We start from the raw sequence: 20,203 nt of genomic DNA, 5'->3' as shown, positions 1-20,203 counted from the left end.
CTTGCTAGCAAGGGACTACATTATTGATCAACAAAAGGTCTTAAACTTAAGTTTCTGCAAACCTTTCCTATAGGGAAGGTTTCTCTTAATATCAACAAGCAGAGGGACCTGTGAAGCAGAATCACCATATGAGGGAGCCATTCAACAGAACCCACTGCATCATGGAGAGCCCAGAAAGGAGGCATTCAGCAGCTCTCAGGAAGGTAGAGCAGGGCAGGATGGGGGATCTGCCACTGTGTGGATTCTTCTGTCCTCCTCTACTGGAGGGAAGGGCGGGGGAATGGGGGAATGCTAATTCAGCACTGGGGTAGGTTTATCATAGAATCATAGGACTGGAAGGGACTTCAAGAGGTCATCTAGTCCAGTCCCCTGTACTCACAGCAGGATGAGGTATTATCTAGACCAATGATGGGCAATCTGTGGCCCATCAGGGTAAGCCGATTGCTGGCCACAAGATATTTTGCAGACGTTGATCATCCACAGGCAGCTCCTAGGGGCCAAGGTTCACTGTTCCCAGCTAGTGGGAGCTGCGGGAAGCAGCGGCCAGAACGTCCCAGTAGCCAGCCACTTCCCACAACTCCCATTGGCCGGGAACGGAGAACCACAGCCACTGAGATCTGCAAGGGGCCGTGCCTGCAGACAGTCCACGTCCACAATATGTCTCTCGGCCTGAAATCAACTCATCCGGAGGGCCACATGTGGTTGCCCACCACTGATCTAGACCATTCCTGACAGGTGTTTGTCTAACCTGCTCTTAAAAATCTTCAGGGATGGAGATTCCACAACCTCCCTAGGCAATTTATTCCAGTGCTTAACCACCCTTACAGTTAGGAAGTTTTTCCTAATGTCCAATCTAAATCTCCCTTGCTGCAATTTAAGCCCATTGCTTCTTATCCTAGCCTCAGAGGTTAAGAAGAACAATTCTTCACCCTTCTCTTTGTAATAACCTTTTATGCACTTGAAAACTGTTATCATGTCCCCTGTCAATCTTCTCTTTTCCAGACTAAACTAACCCAATTTTTTCAATCTTCCCTCATAGGTCATGTTTTCTAGACCTTTAATCATTTTTGTTGCTATTTTCTGGACTTTTTCCAATTTTTCCACATCTTTCCTGAAATGTGGCACCCAGAACTGCACAGAATACTCCAGCTGAGGCCTAATCAGCGTGGAGTAGAGCAGAAGAATTACTTCTCATTTCTTACTTACTACACTCCTGCTAATACATCCCAAAATGATGTCTGCTTTTTTTGCAACAGAGTTACACTGGTGACTCAAATTTAGTTTATGGTCCACTATAACCCCCAGATCTCTTTCTGCAGTACTTCCTCCTAGGCAGTCATTTCTCATTTTGTATGTATGCAACTGATTGTTCCTTCCTAAATGGAGAACTTTGCCTTTGTCCTTATTGAATTTCATCCTATTTACTTCAGACCATGTCCAGATCATTTTGAATTTTAATCATATCCTCGAAAGCACTTGCAACCCCTCCCAGCTTGGTATCATCCACAAACTTTATAAGTGTACTCTCTATGCCATTATTTAAATCATTGATGAACATATTGAACAGAACTGTACCCAGAACTGATCTCTGCAGGACCCCACTCATTATGCCCTTCCAGCATGACTGTGAACCACTGATAATTACTCTCTGGGAACAGTTTTCCAATCAGTTTTGCACCCACTTTATAGTAGCTCCATCTAGGTTGCATTTCCCTAGTTTATTTATGAGAAGGTCCTGTGAGACAGTATCAAAAGCTTTACTAAAATCAAGATTTACTAAAGTCAAGGTTTCCTCATCCTGTCCCCCACCATGTATCTCCGCAGTACCCAGCCCAGCTACTCAGACTGAGCTCTGGGGTCTGCACTTGTCCAAGACCATGCTTGCACAACCTCCACAATAGCACTTCTATAAGTCTGTCAAAAATAGTCACATTTTGCTCTGTATTCACATCAAAGGCTACAGTGAATTAATTTGTCTTCATTTTATATAGTTTATTGTCCTTGTCACTCAAATAATTTATCCCAGAATATGAATGCTAAATATATTCTGTGAATAATGGCAGAAATCTGACCTTTCTGGAATGCTAAATTTTGATTGACTGGCTCAGCCTAAACTAACATATTTTTAGGGACACAAAAGTGTTTGTTACGAGAAACAAAGCATTTCCCATTATCAAAAACCTCAAGTAAAGCAGTGAATGCCCAACAAACATGTCTGGAATATATAAACAGACCAGGCAATGAAAATACAGACTATTGAAAAGGTCAGGGAGCTGCAGCAAGGTATTTCTCTAGCAAAGCATGTCTTCAGCAGACTGTTACAATTCCCAGAAAAACAAACCAACACACCAGGATTCCAAGCATTCATTTCCCTTGTGATAAATAATCTAACAAATTTGAGATGCTACAGGATTATTTTATTAATATAGTGCCATATCCTGCACCATGTGCACTTACTCTGTCAAAGCTCTCTGTATTTTGTATGCCATAGTCCTGTGACATCTGCATACCTTCCTGCGTTTAATGCATTTATCCTCATGGAGGAAAAGATCCGAGGTTTGGAGATGCACGAGGAAAGTCTGGTTGAGTTTAGAAAGAGGTTCAAGCAGATTATGGAGCAAAGACATGAGGTATCTGAAGGGAAAAGCTTAGACTTGCAGGTGGAAGCAAGACTGAGGAATTCTGAGGGGACACTGGGTGAGGAAAGTAGTCAGTGGAAGCATGTAACTAAAAGAACCAGGCAGAGGAAAAGACGGGCTACTGAAGGAGAAACAGAGCTCAAGAACAGGTTTGCAGAGTTGGAAAATGAAGAAGGGGCTCAGCAAGTAGTCACTGAAGGTGGAAAGGCAAGGAAGAAGAGAAGAGCGGCTAGTCCTATAGGAAAAGGGGAAGAGGCAATGGAGACTACACCAAATATGAGCCCCAGGAGGATACAGGATGGGTTGAAGAGGATTACAAGGGAGAATAGAAATGGAAAGAACTTGCAGCCAGAGGAAACAGGAAAAGACAGGTCTATGTGATCGGTGACTCTTTACTGAGAAGAATAGACAGGCCTGTACCAAAGCTGATCCAGAGAATAGAAGGGTGTGCTGTCTTCCAGGTGCTAAGATACGGGATGTAGACCTGAGGTTGAAAAAGATCCTAAAGGGAGAGGGAAAGAATCCCCTAATTATCCTTCATGTGGGAACAAATGATACGGCTAGATTCTTTCTGGAAAGTATTAAGGGAGACTAAAGGTGATCTTAAGTCAGATTATGCCTGTTCCTAGAGATGGGCAACAAAAGTGTGACAAGATTATGATGCTCAGTAGGTGGCTCAGGCACTGGTGCTATAAGGAGGGCTTTGGGATGTATGGCCACTGGGAGGCATTCATGGACAGAGGACAGTTCTCTCAGGATGGACTTCATCTGAGTAGGGAAGGAAATACACTTCTAGATGGAGGCTGGAACAACTGATTAAGAGCTTTAAACTAGGAATTTGGGGGAGATGGTTGGGAGATGTCCAGGTAATCTCCATGCCGGATTTTAGCATTGCGAGGGAAGAAAATGAAGTAAGAAAGGATACATCCGTGGGGCAGGAGAATGTATATAAGGAGGAAGGGCAGTGTGGATAATAGGTTATACTGGCCCTAGAATGACCGTGCCTAATAGGGTACAGAATGTGAGCGAGGCCAAACAGCAAAAATTAAGATGTTTGTACACCAATGTGAGGAGCCTATGTAACAAAATGGAGGAGCTAGAGCTACTGGTGCAGGAAGTGAAACCAGATATTATAGGGATAACAGAAACATGGTGGAATAGTAGTCATGACTGGACTACAGGTATTGAAGGATATGTGCTGTTTAGGAAAGACAGAAATAAAGGTAAAGGTGGTGGAGTAGTATTGCACATCAATGATGAAGTAGAATGTAAAGAAATAAGAAGCGATGGAATGGATAAGACAGAGTCTGTCTGGGCAAAAATTACCTTAGGGAAGAAAACTACAAGAGCCTCCCCTGGGATAGTGCTTGGGGTGTGCTATAGACCGCCAGGATCTAATTTGGATATGGATAGAGCCCTCATTAATATTTTTAATGAAGTAAATAGTAATGGAAATTGTGTAATCATGGGAGACTTTAACTTCCCAGATATAGACTGGAGGACGAGTGCTAGTAATAATAATAGGGCTCAGATTTTCCTAGATGCGACAGCTAATGGATTCCTTCATCAAGTAGTTGCTGAACCGACTAGAGGGGATGCCATTTTAGATTTGGTTTTGGTGAGTAGTGAGGACCTCAGAGAAGAAATGGTTGTAGGGGACAATCTTGGTTCAAGTGATCAAGAGCTAATTCAATTCAAATTGAACTGAAGGATTAAACAAAAATAAATCTGCAACTAGGGTTTTTGATTTCAAAAGGGCTGACTTTCAAAAATTAAGGAAATTAGTTAGGGAAGTGGATTGGACTGAAGAACTTATGGATCTAAAGGCAGAGGAGGCCTGGGATTACTTCAAGTCAAAGCGGCAAAAGCTATCGGAAGCCTGCATCCCAAGAAAGGGGAAAAAATTCATAGGCAGCAGTTGTAGACCAAGCTGGATGAGCAAGCATCTCAGAGACGTGATTAAGAAAAAGCAGAAAGGGAGTGGAAGATGGAGGTATTAGCAAGGAAAGCTACCTTATTGAGGTCAGAACATGTAGGGATAAAGTAAGACAGGCTAAAAGTCAAGTAGAGTTGGACCTTGCAAAGAGAATTAAAACCAATAGTAAAAGGTTCTATAGCCATATAAATAAGAAGAAAACAAAGAAAGAAGAAGTGGGATGCTAAACACTGAGGATGGAGTAGAGGTCAAGGATAATCTAGACATAGTGCAATATCTAAACAAATACTTTGCCTCAGTCTTTAATAAGGCTAAAGAGGATCTTAGGGATAATGGTAGCATGACAAATGGGAATGAGGATATGGAGGTAGATATTACCATATCTGAGGTAGAAGCGAAACTGAAACAGCTTAATGGGACTAAATCGGGGGGCCCAGATAATCTTCATCCAAGAATATTAAAGGAATTGACACATGAAATTGCAAGCCCATTAGCAAGAATTTTTAATGCATCTGTAAACTCAAGGGTTGTACCTTATGATTGGAGAATTGCTAACATAGTTCCTATTTTTAAGAAAGGGAAAAAAAGTGATTCGGGTAACTACAGGCCTGTTAGTTTGACATTGTAGTATGCAAGGTCTGGGGAAAATTTGGAAGGAGAAAGTAGTTAAGGACATTGAGGTCAATGGTAAATGGGACAAAATACAACATGGTTACACAAAAGGTAGATCATGCCAAACCAACATGATCTCCTTCTTTGAGAAAGTAACAGATTTTTTAGATAAAGGAAATGCAGTAGATCTAATTTACCTAGATTTCAGTAAAGCGTTTGATACCGTGCCACATAGGGAATTATTAGTTAAATTGGAAAAGATGGGGATCAATATGAAAATTGAAAGGTGGATAAGGAATTGGTTAACAGGGAGACTACAGTGGGTCCTACTGAAAGGTGAACTGTCAGGCTGGAGGGAGGTTACCAGTGGAGTTCCTCAGGGATCAGTTGTGGGACCAGTCTTATGTAATCTTTTTATTACTGACCTCGGCACAAAAGGTGGGAGTGTGCTAATAAAGTTTGCAGATGATACAAAGTTGGGAGGTATTGCCAATTTAGAGAGAGACCGGGATATCATACAGGAAAATTTGGATGACCTTGTAAACTGGAGTAATAGTAATAGGATGAAATTTAATAGTGAGAAGTGTAAGGTTATGCATTTAGGGATTAATAACAAGAATTTTAGTTATAAACTGGGGATGCATCAAATTAGAAGTAACGGAGAAGGAGAAGGTCCTTGGAGTATTGGTTGATCATAGGATGACTATGAGCCACCAATGTGATATGGCTGTAAAAAAAGCTAATGCAGTCTTGGGATGCATCAGGCGAGGTATTTGCAGTAGAGATAAGGAGGTTTTAGTACCGGCACTGGTGAGACCTCATCTGGAATACTGTGTGCAGTTCTGGTCTCCCACGTTTAAGAAGGATGAATTCAAACTGGAACAGGTACAGAGAAGAGCTACAAGGATGATCCAAGGAATGGAAAACCTGTCTTATGAAAGGAGACTCAAAGAGCTTGGCTCTCTATAAATATATCAGAGGGATAAATACCGGAGAGGGAGAGGAATTATTTAAGCTCAGTACCAATGTGGATACAAGAACAAATGGATATAAACTGGTCATTGGGAAGTTTAGACTTGAAATTAGATGAAGGTTTCTAACCATCAGAGGAGTGAATAGCCTTCCAAGGGAAGCAGTGGGGACAAAAGACCTCTTTGACTTTAAGATTAAACTCGATGCATTTATGGAGGAGATGGTATGATGGGATAACATGATTTTGGTAATTATTTGATCTTTGAATATTCATGGTAAATAGGCCCAATGGCCTGTGATGGGATGTTAGATGGGGTTGGATCTGAGTTACTACAGAAAATTCTTTCCTGGGTATCCGGCTGGTGAATCTTGCCCTTATGCTGATTGCCTTATTTGGGGTTGGGAAGGAATTTTCCTCCAGGGCAGATTGGAAGAGGCCCTGGAGGTTTTTCACCTTCCTTTGTAGCATGGGTCACGGGTCACTTGCTGGAGGATTCTCTGCTCCTTGAAGTCTTTAAACCACGATTTGAGGACTTCAATAGCTCAGACATAGGTGAGAGGTTTTTCATAGGCGTGGGTGGGTGAGCTTCTGTGGCCTGTGTTCTGCAGGAGGTCAGACTAGATTATCATAATGGTCCCTTCTGACCTTAATACCCATGAATCTATGAATTTGCTTGTCCAGTCTGATCTGCCAATATCCAGATTTAGCTTCTAGTACATTGAATACACTTCCTGCAGACAGTTTGTGAGTGATGTCATTTAGGATTGTAGGCTGTAGTGTTCCTGCATTATTGCTTTGGTCAGATCTTGCATGTCTGTGCTAACCTGGATCACCCAAGTGTTTTTTTCTTTACTACTGTAACCATCAACCTAACCCAGTTTGAAGGTTTCTCCTCCTTTTCAGTTATGTCCATATGCTGAAGTTCCTTCTTCACTTTGGACCTTATGGTTAATGGCAGTCACCACGATGCATGCACTACTGGCACTGCATTTGTAGATAGATTAATTGTACAATATCCTGGTAGACATCCCTTGCCTTTAAACACATCAGGAAATCTTTTCTTAATTTCCTCTGCTTTGAGGATTCCACTGACATTTGGATTTTTATCAGGTGTAATGATTTTAAAACTGTCACTCCTAATACTAGTTTTTCTGGCAGATTTAATATGTAGAAATCTAGATTCTGACATTTTTTCTTTACTTGCATTTAACATTCCACATCCCCACTATGTGGAGCGGTTGCCCTCCATACACTGCTAGTTGCACTGACACAGGTAATGTTAGTGTCCTGGTGGTTGCTAAATTCTTCTGATATTCTATCTCAGAGATGAGGTTTACTTGAGTTCCAGTGTCAATTTTCAATTTCATGTCTATTTCTCCTGGACTTATTAAAATAGTTACATATGCTTCAACATTAGAGCCCCAGGAAAATCTTATTTTTTATAATTTTTATTTCATTTTTGGGCATTTCTTGTTATTTTGTTTTATCCATCCTGCCACACTCCCATGGCATTCAGGCCCTCATCTTGGTCTTGGTCCCAGGCGGCGGGGTGTGGTAGGCCCCATGGTGAAGGGGGGGGTGAAGAATGAGCCTGCCCTGTCTCATGGGGACCATGATGGGGTCCCCACTCTAGGCATTGTGAACTGTCACATGGGGTCACAGCATTTCTCAGATTTGGCCTCGCCTCCCCTCGGTCATGATGATGGGAGGTAGCCAGGCCAAAGCTGAGTGAATGATCCTGCGTGCCAGGTGCCAGACTCTATTAATCACTATCCTAGTCCCTATTCTGTATTATAGCCCAAAAGCACACTGTGTCCTTGTGAAACTCCTCTCCCATGGAGGTATTCTCCAATTTCATGCATTGTATGCCCTATGCTTTTTTGTTTGCCAGTGTGATATGTTGGTGAAAAGTGGTGTGTTTTGTGGTACTTCGTCAATATCTTCCCTACTGCTTTGCATGATGCAAGCTACATCTGTGGCAACCCTGTTTTGTCCCTGCCTTTGCTACAAGCTTGTCTTGCAGGGATACAACATTTAAGCTGTTAAATATTAATTAGAGCAGGGACCCATGTTCCCTCTAATTTTCGACAGGCCATGTACGCAAAAAATTTCTTCTATGCAAATTTTTGTGCGTGCAGTGTTTCGCTATGTGCATGGGGTTTAGAATCTGTGTGCACATGCGCACAGCTTAGAGGGAACAGTGACAGGGACTTGACTTTAGTTCTTCCATATTCCAGGTGAATGCCCTAGACACTGAATTATAGAATCAATCTCTCTCTCTCTCTTTCCTTCTTTGGCTTCATTGGCAAGATACGTGGGGAAATGCCTAGTTTGAGAATCTCAGGTAGGTGCAGATGTGTGCTAGGGAGACAAATGGCTCAGCAGTGTCAGGAATTAAGCAGCTTTGTGTATGCCCGCTGGCAGAAACTTAGCCACCTAAAAAGCTTATCTGGTAGAAACTTAGGTGCCTAGGGAATGTAGGCACCTACAGTGTTCGGTGGCAGCTGAGTGGGGGTTTTGAGGCTTTCGGTGGTGCTTAAATGTTGGATTTAGGCACCTAAATTGGCAGTTAGGCATTTAAGTCATTTTGTGGACCTAGCTGCAAGTACCTAACATTATGGAGCTGGAACTTTTAGGGACTACCACAGTACAAATAATAATGATAACAAGTGGCCTGTCACCAGTTTTATCCTTGTCAAGATCTCAACACAGCTGTTCCCTGACTCAAGAATGGCATAAGAGGCACAGGCATCAGGCCATCCAAACTGAATCGCACGACCCCAGGCCTTAGATGTTTCTGCAATAGCCAAGCAGTTCCAGATTTTCACTGCAAAGTAACATATCCTGCAGGGAGAAGAAATGGAATTTGTGCTGTTTCTGCTGTGAGGCTCCTGCCACTTTAAAGCCAACCCAATAGAATGTGGGGCTCTGGGTTCTGTCAGGGGCAGTTGGGACCAGGCTCCAGCTGGGTTGTTACATCTGCTCTGTTTTAATTTGTTTGGATTCAGCCATTAGTTTTCTGGGACACAGACACAACAGAACCGTAGCAGAGAGGCTGAGGGGCTTAGATTCCTGTGTGGAGAGGCGAAGTCTAGGAGGCAACGGAGACAATGCTGACAGGGCGTATGTTGTGACTAGAACTGAATGAATAATTTGTAACAGATAAAGTATTCAGTAAATTTTGCCTCTTTCTGTTCACAGATTGGTGAATTTTCTAATGTTTGCCTCAAATTTCCTTTGGTCTATCGTTTGATATTCAAAATTTGAGAAATGATACAGTTCCCTATTTCGGTAAGTGTGACTCTGTTTTTCAGATTTAAAAGTTGAGTTTAATTTGAAATTTGAACTATAAATTCCAGGAGCTTTTGGACTAGTCAAAATCAATGAGGTGAATGTTTGTGGGAAGTGAACGCAAGAAATGCAAACACATCCAAAGAGAATTTAAGAATGTAAACAGATATTCCTGATCATTTTTTTCTAGTATTTGCCCAGCTCTCAGGGTAGCATTGTCTCTCTGGCACGCTGTATCCCGATGTGCCAAACATGGAGATTCTGATTCAGTCTGGACTCAGTCACCGTTTGCACTGTCTCAACAGGAGTTTGCTGAGCAAGGAATGACTAAAAGCAAAATAAGGAGTTTGGTTTATACCAAGCCAAGGACTAACCAACAGTCTATAGTTAGGAATTTTTCCTGACTAAGGAGGTGGTTGCAGTATGAGTTGAGGCTGGATCAAAGGAACTGTCCCTCCCTATGCCCTTGGGAAGTGGCAACAGAGTTGGAAGTGCTGACTAAGATGGTAGAACAGGAGATATATTAGGATATTCTACTTATGGTACTTAAATGTTTCCCATTGTTGTAGAATGAGAGCACCGTACACTTTAATGTATTTATCCACATAAAAATCTTATTATCCCTATTTGTTATTTCCCTGTTTGTTTGCAGATGTGGAACTGAGGCACAAACAAACAATCTAAATCATTTTCTTGAACTCATGCAGGAAGTCTATGGTGGAAAAAGTAACTGCACCAAGGCCTTCGAAGTCCCTGTGTAATGGCTTAACCACTGGGCTATCCATCCTCTCTACTTCAAACAGCCTACTACCCCTTACATTGTGTCTTCAGAGAAAGGCTGTTTAAGGAGCTGACTCTTCGTGTGACAATCAGGGTTACTGAATTCTCCTATTTCAATTCCTGGCAGGATTGGTTGGTGATTCTGAGGATCCCAGGAGGCTATTTCAATCTTGTAGATTCCTAAATCCATTTTAGTGGTTGGAATAATGGATTCCTAATCGATGGGGACAATGAAAAGGATGACATCCAAGACGCACCTCAGTCCCTAGGAAGCTTTGTGAGTCAGGGTAGGTTTGCTGTTCTGACGAGTGATGTGAGTTAGGAATGGTCCCTTTAGTGTAACATTCCGTGTCATCCAGAGGCTACTGAATGGCTGAGGTTGTCGTCAGTGTCCAGAAAATGAACTGGGATAGAGGTTATCTTTTTTTTTTTGCATGTGGATCTGATGCTGGTAAAGGTTCTGGCTGACAGCTCTACAGGTCGTTTACATACAGAGCAATTATGGTACAACATCGGCAACATTGCAAGATTCACACATATTGTGTGTTGCCATTGCATTTCACTCCTGTTCTGGAGGGCCCTTTCAGAGTTTGGGCTCTCTGCTGTACCTGCCAGCAATCGAGGCCGGGTGATTAGTTCCCTTTTTTGTGATGTTGACTCCTGCTCATTTGGAACTGGACTGAAACCCATCAAACTAATTCCCAACAGAGGCCACCAAATGGCTATTAGATCTGAATGACTCTCATCAGTTCATTTGCCCTGAGATAAGGTACTAGTCATTAAATACTTATAGTAGATGTCGTCTTTTCTTTCTACCTGCATATTTCTGATCAAGGTTTTGTCTTTCCCACTCCTGCAGGTTTAAAGCTTGTACCTTGTACCTTGACCAGCTGTTCTGTGATGCTACACTGGTGGTTAAAGGAAGGAGGTTTCCCTGTCACAGGTGGATTTCTGCTCCATGCTGCATTCAACATGCTAGTAGCTTCTGGATATAAGAACCAGAAACTACATACTATTGAAACAGGACAAGAAGTTATTTACTTGGGTGAAGCAACCTAGTTTAGTATACAGAATGCATAGCACCATGAAAAGACTTAATAGGAGGACAATATCTAATCTATATAAATGGCACCTTTCATCATAAAAGATCCTACAGGGAACATTTCACCTAGAAATGAAATGCAGCCAACAGGTGCAAAACACATGGTAAAACTCTAGTGGGGAGTTACCTTCACCATATCCTGCAGCACCCCAAGTTATCTCAGAGATCTCCCATCTAAACAAGCTCCTCCCCCACCCCACTGCTTAACTAGGAGAGAGCTGATAAGATCAGAGCCCCCAGCTGCAAATACCACATGTAATCTCTTAGCATGGTTGCCTCTCTTGCTGCAGGGTGCTGTTGGCCTCAGTCAGTCCATACTTCCGGGTCACGTTCACCAGCTCCTTCAAAGAGTCCCAGGACGGGGAACTTTTGCTCAAGGCTATAGCCCCCTCCATCATCCAAAGCATGCTGAATTATCTCTATTTAGAGATATCACTTACTGCAGAGACTGTTGAAGAGTTATTTATCGCATCCAGTAGACTCCAGAGCCTCCCACTCGAGGAGATCATTAGCAGGTAATGCTCAATGACCTCACTGGTCTCCTGCTTGTACTTAGGGTGGGTATGATATAAGATTGTTTGTGAGCGTCTGTATGTGCTATTTGGGTATAGATTGGTTGCATTATTTATGTATTGGGGAAAACATCTCACAGCTGCAACACAAGCATTTCAATAAAATGTAATTTAAAAATCAACACATCTGGCCGGATTCCTGCATAAACATTTTGAAAAATTCTGTTGTAGAGAAGCTGCATGACCCAGGGATAAGAATATTGTATCAAAGAGAATTTGACTTCTAGGTTGTTGAGTCAAATTCAGTTCTGAGTAGAACGTACAAAACACCAGAACAATTAGACCAGTTTTCAGTTAAGCAGAAGAGAAACCAAGAGCTTCATGTGCTTTGAAATCTGGAAGGGCTTTATCCAAGAACGGGTTGAAGCACACTGGAAAAGGGCAGTAAATGTGTGAGGGAAGTGTGACCAGCCCCTTCCCGTGTTGTATAAAGTTTATAGATTAAATACAGGGTGTCCACCCCTAGAGTTTTCAATCTGGTATCAGCAGGACATTAACATAAAATAGTCAAGGATGCCCTACCTGTTTTCTTGCAGTTTAAAGGAAATTTGTCTTTCCCAAAAATCTCATGAGATCATGTTATACAGTGTGTAAGCATGGGCAGCTATCCCCTGGCATGATGCCTTCTTCCAGAGGCACCGCCGTCCCCCTTCTCTACCTCTTCCACTCCCCCTCCTCCACTGGGGCACCAACCCTCCCTAGCAGCTGCCTGCCTGCACTCCCTAGCCCAGGGCCATCCCACCCCAGTGCCCCCAGGCCTGAGCGCTGGCCAGGCTGAGCACAGGGAGGCACAGCCCCGGTGCCCCCCAGCCTCAGAGTGCTGCGCATCATGGCTCTAGCACCCTGAGCACCCGGGCGCCCCCCTAGTGCTGGATGGCCCCATCTGCCCCAAGTCCCAGCCTCAGGCCAGCCCATCCCAGCCCCAGCCCACTTCTGAGAAGAGAAGCAGCCTGCCTGGGCAGGGGCCAAAGGGGATGTGGCAAGCAGGAGGGGGTCTTGGGGCAGAGTGTGGGGCTGTTTGCGGAGGCTTAGCCTCCCCTGGCCTGCAATATCTGCCACTCGTGTGTGTGAGAAAGGTGGGCAGTGAAGAATCACTCTTATAAATTATCCCAAGTGAAACAATTTGTTCTAGAAGATGGGGGAACTATTTATGTCCAGTCCAATAGAAGCTCATGTGGTTTGGGAGAGGTCAGGTGGTCTAATAAGGGAAGGTATTAGGCACGGGACTCCTGGGTTCTATACTTAGCTTTGCTACTGCTACCCTTTGTAACCTGGTTAGGTCACTTCCCCCTCTGTATGTCAGTTTATCATATGAAAGAATGCTCATACTAATAGTGACAGGCTTCACAGAGGAGTTGTGAGATTTGATTTATAAATATTTGTTTTTAAGTTCCCCGGGGTACTGCAGAAAGGCAAAAGTATTATTTGTGCAGTATCAGATATTAAGACAGCTAGCAACCCAGAGTCATACATAGAGAACTGGGTGAAATATTTTTGACAAATAATTTATTCTCCAAAAAATACATTTGGGTTGACCCAAAACTATTCACAAATTTCATAAGAATTTCACTTTTGTAAGTAATAAAATAGTCATCTGAACAGGGGAGTGGAATCCAAGTCTCCCACATCTAAGGAGAGTACCCTAAGCACTGAACTAATAGAATCATTCTGCTTCGGTCTCTGGCCCAATGACTATTCCATTATTGATATACAGTGGCTCAACTTCAAAAGGAGAGAATGAATGAGAAGTACCCACCCCAGATACTGTATAGCTGGATGGTTAGGGTTCTCTCCAGACAGGTGGGAAACCCAACTTCTCTAGTGACTAATTATTTATACAAGGTGGAACAGCTTCAACAGGAAAGACTAAGCGAATCCTTCCCCAAAGCATCCCACAGCCCAATGGCTATAGCACCCTCCGGAGACAGAGGAGACCAACGATCAAATTTTCTATCCAGGATCAAATCCTTCTCAGAGGAGGAAGAACATAGCTTGGGTGAGTGCCCTAACCCCTAGGCTGAAAGTTAGACAGGAGCTCCTCCATCTCCCACCACTTTGTGAATCTAGCCCAGGATGAAAGAAACATTTTGTTCAACCAAACCAAAAATTGTCAACCTTTTTGATTCACTGAAATTTTCAGATTTTGTGTTTTGGTTCAACCTAATGCAATTTTAAATGTTATTTTTAGAACTACCAGTTCCAAATAATCAATCAATCACCATGCTCTACCCAGGGACAACCAATTCTCTGACACAAATCAGGAGACTGAACTTTCCTGGGAGCTCCTCAGTGACATTTATTCCCTTTGTTATTTCTTCCAGATTCTTTGTGAAGAGTATTTCCATGGAGAACTGCCTTGGGATTTATACACTGGCTTATGCCCACAATCACAAAGATTTGCTTCATGCAGCCATGCACCCCATCAGCTTGAATTTTGGGTCCATCTCTGAGGACTATGATTTCATGTGTCTGGACCTCAGCACTTTGACCAGCATCATCTCCTCAGACGACCTTGTAATAGCCTCTGAACTGGTTGTCTACCAGGCTGTGCAATGCTGGGTGAGGTTTCAACCAGCCCAGCGCCTCCTGTGCTCATGAGGCATATCTGCCTTCCTTTCCTGACCCGTGAAGCACTTACAGAGATCCAGGCAGACTCAGAACTTTATGGGGATGTTCAGATGTGGTGGAACCAACTGGTTGGGGAAGAAAGGCTGTGGGAGAGTGGGGGACTCAGGCAGGGTATGTATGATGAGTGTATTGTGTGCATGGAGCGGTACAGGTACAGGATTCAACATGTGGAGAATGACTATTCAGAGTTTGACATTGATTCTGACTTGCTTCCTGGAATGGGTTGTTTTGATCTTTATACAGGAAGGTGGAAAAAGCTGCCAGGTTTGAAATGCCTGTGACATCCTGCCAGCACAGCTGTGGAGCACAAACTTGACCTGTCTGGAGGCAAAAACAGAGATGGCTCTTGTTCAGACACTCTTTATGAATACAATTCTTTTACTGGCCAATGGATACAGCTCCCCTCCATGTCTGTGCCCTGAGATTCACATGGCTTTCTAGCCTGTAACTTGAAGCTGTATGCTCTTGGGGGACGGAATGACAGACACGGACTCACTTCTGCTGAGAGCTTTGACTTGGTGCAGAAGGCATGGACTCCCATCTCCAACTTGCTATTTTGGCTGATATATTTTGCTTCCACAGTGCAGAAGAATAAGTTGTACTTAATCAGTGGAGCAGCTTTGGCAATAGTACCTAAGCTAGTTTATAGCGGCATTCTGACTTATGGACATTAACTTGGATGTGTGGACTCAGATGCCTCTGGATTTTAAGTGCTATGAAACAGCTGCTATCTCCATGGATAATGGGATCTGTGTTATTGGTGGGTTCTGTGAAGAAAAAGGTAGACAGCTGACTCCAAGAGGCACTACAGAAGTCTCCTTTCTGTCCAGTAGAAAATGTTTTTTCCTCAACGAAGATGGCAAAGTGTGTCAGGAAGTTGTGATTCCAGAATTACCAGAAACATTTGCCTTTGCTGGTGTGGTTTGTTGGCAGAGGAGAATCTACTTGATGGGTGGTGTAATTATCGATTACGCAACAGTAGAGATAGAGGTGGTTAGGGACTATTTAGAAAAGCTGGACGTGCACAAGTCCATGGGGCCGGACGAATTGCATCCGAGAGTGCTGAGGGAATTGGCGGCTGTGATTGCAGAGCCCTTGGCCATTATCTTTGAAAACTGGTGGCGAACGGGGGAAGTCCCGGATGACTGGAAAAAGGCTAATGTAGTGCCCATCTTTAAAAAAGGGAAGAAGGAGGATCCTGAGAACTACAGGCCGGTCAGCCTCACCTCAGTCCCTGGAAAAATCATGGAGCAGGTCCTCAAAGAATCAATCCTGAAGCACTTAGAGGAGAGGAAAGTGATCAGGAACAGTCAGCATGGATTCACCAAGGGAAGGTCATGCCTGACTAATCTAATCGCCTTTTATGATGAGATTACTGGTTCTGTGGATGAAGGGAAAGCAGTGGATGTATTGTTTCTTGACTTTAGCAAAGCTTTTGACACGGTCTCCGACAGCATTCTTGTCAGCAAGTTAAGGAAGTATGGGCTGGATGAATGCACTATAAGGTGGGTAGAAAGCTGGCTAGATTGTCGGGCTCAACGGGTAGTGATCAATGGCTCCATGTCTAGTTGGCAGCCGGTGTCAAGTGGAGTGCCCCAGGGGTCGGTCCTGGGGCCCGTTTTGTTCAATATCTTCATAAATGATCTGGAGGATGGTGTGGATTGCACTCTCAGCAAATTTGCGGATGATACTAAACTGGGAGGAGTGGTAGATACGCTGGAGGGGAGGGATAGGATACAGAAGGACCTAGACAAATTGGAAGATTGGGCCAAAAGAAATCTAATGAGGTTCAATAAGGATAAGTGCAGGGTCCTGCACTTAGGATGGAAGAATCCAATGCACCGCTACAGACTAGGGACCGAATGGCTCGGCAGCAGTTCTGCGGAAAAGGACCTAGGGGTGACAGTGGACGAGAAGCTGGATATGAGTCAGCAGTGTGCCCTTGTTGCCAAGAAGGCCAATGGCATTTTGGGATGTATAAGTAGGGGCATAGCGAGCAGATCGAGGGACGTGATCGTTCCCCTCTATTCGACACTGGTGAGGCCTCATCTGGAGTACTGTGTCCAGTTTTGGGCCCCACACTACAAGAAGGATGTGGATAAATTGGAAAGAGTACAGCGAAGGGCAACAAAAATGATTAGGGGTCTAGAGCACATGACTTATGAGGAGAGGCTGAGGGAGCTGGGATTGTTTAGTCTGCAGAAGAGAAGAATGAGGGGGGATTTGATAGCTGCTTTCAACTACCTGAAAGGGGGTTTCAAAGAGGATGGCTCTAGACTGTTCTCAATGGTAGCAGATGACAGAACGAGGAGTAATGGTCTCAAGTTGCAATGGGGGAGGTTTAGATTGGATATTAGGAAAAACTTTTTCACTAAGAGGGTGGTGAAACACTGGAATGCGTTACCTAGGGAGGTGGTAGAATCTCCTTCCTTAGAGGTTTTTAAGGTCAGGCTTGACAAAGCCCTGGCTAGGATGATTTAACTGGGACTTGGTCCTGCTTTGAGCAGGGGGTTGGACTAGATGACCTTCTGGGGTCCCTTCCAACCCTGATATTCTATGATTCTATGATTCTATGAACAGGATTTTCTACTGGGAACCAGGTGATTCCAGCTGGACCGAGTGCCAGGAATGTGTTCCCAGTATAGAGGGGTTTATCAGAATATTTAAATGTGTGACACTGAAGATACCAAAAAATACATTCTGCCCCTTCTCCAAGAAATATCTGTAACCCCTACTACCATTAGAGTTACAGATTGCCGTTTTTCAGACACTTGCTAGATCCTGAACCCTTCACAGTGCAACTAGCATTGAAATATCCCCTCCAGGAGAACTCTCTGTCCCTAAACATCAGTTTACCTCACTCATGCTCACCTGGAAATCAATGATAGTTTTAAGATCGACTTCAGTGGGATCAGAATATGTTCCACAGGATTCCATTGAATTCAAATGGGCAGCATTTGAGATAGATTATTGGTTCACACAAGGAGCTGGTTTAAATTCAGTCTCAGCATCACTTTGCTTAAAACTATTTTAATACTTCTAGACATCAGTTAAAGGGCATAAATCCTTTTCTCCTCCTTCCTTTTCCTGTCTATTGCTCTCCTCCTTTTACCCAGCTATTGAGATTAAATCCATTAGAACAAATTTCTCCGTAGGGTAACATCACTGGAGTCAGGCAGGACCGGCTTTAGGAAGTGCGGGGCCTGATTCAGTGGTGCTCCGGGTCTTCGGTGGCACTTCGGCAGCTGGTCCTTCACTCGCTCTGGGTCTCCAGCGACACTCTGAAGACCCAGAGCGGGGCCCTCTTAGACGTGGGGCCCAATTCAGGGAAATCGACCTAAAGCCAGCCCTGGAGTCAGGGGTAAATTTGGCTCATCGTATTCAGCTGGAGAATAGTTTTGTTCCCCATATCAATGTGGCTGTGTTTCAAAATAATTGTTTATGGTGGTTGCTTGGTGAAGCTACCAAACTGTTGCTCCCATGGATTATTGTAAACAGTAAGATCTTATTAAAGTCCTTTCCTTGTAATGGTCAGACATGAGCTCTCTCACAGCAGTGTCTTTCCCCAATGATAAAGCTGAATAAAGAAAATATTAAAAGTGATTTTAATATGGTCTTTGTTTTGGTAATAAAATATGAAGATTTTCACTTCCAGCCTATTCAATGATTCAAACCCAATCCTAGTCATTACCCAATTGAAAGTAAATACCATTTAGTGACTTCTCTGTAAAGAGTCACAACATGTCAGTGTAGTTCCTAGCGGGCAGGAAAGACCAATAATTTCATGGGTCACTCTATTGTCAAGCTAAGCAGAGAGGCTATTAACTGAATCACTCACAGAATCATGGAATCATAGAAATGTAAGGCCGGAAGAGACCTTGAGAATCCATTAAGTCAGTCCAGCCCCCCTGCACTGTGGCAGTACCAAGTAAACCTCAACCATCCTTGATAGGTGTTTCTCCAACTTGTTTTTAAAAGCTTCCACTGATGGATGCCCGTGTCTCCTCATTTACTTACTGCATGTCTTAAACATTGACATGGTTACCTCATTCTCATCTATGTGCCAACAGAGGAATCTGTTGACTCAGTTAAAGATCAAAATTGGAACATCTAGTATGCACATGATATCTTGATCCGGGTGCCCTAAATGCAGATCCCTGCGAACTGAGTTTGAACAGGTCATGGGTCATTATGGTTCAGGCATACCCAATGATAACGCTCGCCGCTTGCTTACATTCTGTGCCTCCCAGAATCTTTCCATTCTTGGGTCATGGTTCAAGTGGCGATGCATACAGCAGATGTCATGGATCTCTCATGGTGTCGTCACTTAGAAGGAATTGGACCACATCGTTACATGCAATAGGTATCTCTTCGCCTCTTGTAGAATATATCATGGTGCAGAATGAGCAGCAAACACAGACCACAATCTAGCGGTCACCCTTATGGTGTTGATGCTCCAGCAAGCATGTTAGCCCTTTGTGATGTTGAAGAAATTTGACATCAATGCACTCCATGTGCCAGGTTTAACCAACAGATGTCCACAACAGATTCTCAGTTCTAGATAATCTGCCAGATGATTTGGAGGTTGCCTGGTCTCTATTCACATCTACCCTCAGCCAATCTGCTGAGCAGATGATTGGGTATAGGCATCCAGAACACTGACCATGGCTATCGGAGGAGGCCTTCCAGATAATTAAATTGAAAGCCACAGCCTGCCAGCATGGTGATAAGTGCATTCATAATCAGCTGAAGCGAAAACTTAACACTCTGACACTCTGCGATCACAAGGCATATTATAACCAAGTGGCAGATGTCGTCGAATTTGGCTTAGCCAGGGGCAACTTGAAGCCAGCATTCAGCAGTCAAGAGGTAGTCACTATAAACAACATCCTGAATGACAGCCAAGGTCATCTATGTAAATCGGATGTTGATATTCTCTCACTTTGGGTGGAACATTATCTCAGTGTTCTGAACCATTCTCCAGCTGCCGCTTGTTCAGAGATGGATGATCTGGCTGTCACTGCAGTTCCGGATCCAGACATTTGAACTGATGCACCAACATTGGATGAAGTAAAGTGCACCATCTCTAAACTAAAAAACAGATGTGCAGTCGGTGCTGATGGCATCCCCCTCAGAGCTGCTAAAATGTGCTATTGATCCTGTAGCTGAATCACTTCTGGCCATCTTTCATCTGGTGTGGAGAACCTGAACCCCGCCAACCGCCTGGAAGGACAGTATTGTGACCTCACTCTGTAAGGGCAAGGGACCACGCAGTGAATGTAAGAGCTACAGGCCAATCACCCTGCTCTCCATTCCAGGGAAGGTGTTTATGCATGTTTTACTGGCATGCCAGGAGCCTGTGCTACATCAGAAGCGTCATCCCTAACAGTCAGGCTTTACAAGGAACAGGTCCACATTAGATGTCATTTTGGCCCTTTGCTTGTTGTCGGATATACATCACGAGTTCAGGAAGCCCTGCCAGTAGCGTATGTTGATCTTAAGGCTGCATTTGATTCAGTAGACCGTGTCACATTATGGAAGGCCTTAAAGTGCATAGGTGTCTCTACCACTCGGCTGGACTTGATGAGAGTCCCCTGCCTCATGTTTGTCTGGGAACCAGATGTCAGTGCCTTTTAAATCAGTATCTGGTGTTAGGCAGGGTTGTGTTCT

The 20,203-nt window shown here is 43.7% G+C and overlaps 1 pseudogene; it reads left to right on the top strand.

The window, feature by feature from the left end:
* The first annotated feature begins 8,482 nt into the window (after nucleotides 1-8,482).
* On the top strand, nucleotides 8,483-19,579 carry LOC122458129 (annotated as a pseudogene).
* Nucleotides 19,580-20,203: the final 624 nt, after the last annotated feature.

Source organism: Dermochelys coriacea, chromosome 1, assembly GCF_009764565.3.
Source record: "Dermochelys coriacea isolate rDerCor1 chromosome 1, rDerCor1.pri.v4, whole genome shotgun sequence".
Taxonomy (NCBI): Eukaryota; Metazoa; Chordata; order Testudines; family Dermochelyidae; genus Dermochelys; species Dermochelys coriacea.
This window is presented reverse-complemented; position numbering and strand designations above follow the sequence as displayed.